We start from the raw sequence: 603 nt of genomic DNA on the forward strand, positions 1-603 counted from the left end.
CATCTTTAAACATGTCCATGGTCACCTATTGCCTTGACCCAGAGGACAGCGAATTCCACAGAAGAAGCCCCAAACCAGGGCATGTGATGTGGAATCCCAGTCCACAGGTCAGGGGCAGGGCGTGTAGGACGGTTCTCAGGGCCTGCAGAGGGCACAGCATGACATTGAAGGGCATACACGGGCACTGCAAAACACACTCCTGACAAACTGCACCGCCTTCCTGCAGCAAAAACATCCTCTTTGGGGCTTGCAGGCCAAAGAGCATCTTAAATCCCTCCCAGCTGGGCATTCCAGGCGCTCAAGTGAAGATTGTCGCCCTTAGTCTTGGGCGTTACTCATGTGCCCTTGGTCCAGCTCTTGGAGTTCCCCATCCCCAAGAGCCCTCACCTTCACACTTCTGCCAACTCTCTGAATTGCCTAGACCCCGAAGGGAATGTAGGAAATAGACTCTAACCCTCAGGCATGAGCATCGATACGGCCTTCTCACCTTTCCGGGCCTAAGTGCAGCCCCGCACGTGGGGAGACTGTAGGTGAAGTCTTAAGAGCAGCGTCAGTTCTGAGCACCGCTCAGAGCCGAGGGCTGTTTTTTTTAAAATGCATGGG

Source organism: Panthera uncia, unplaced genomic scaffold (genome assembly GCF_023721935.1).
Source record: "Panthera uncia isolate 11264 unplaced genomic scaffold, Puncia_PCG_1.0 HiC_scaffold_1726, whole genome shotgun sequence".
Lineage (NCBI taxonomy): Eukaryota > Metazoa > Chordata > Mammalia > Carnivora > Felidae > Panthera > Panthera uncia.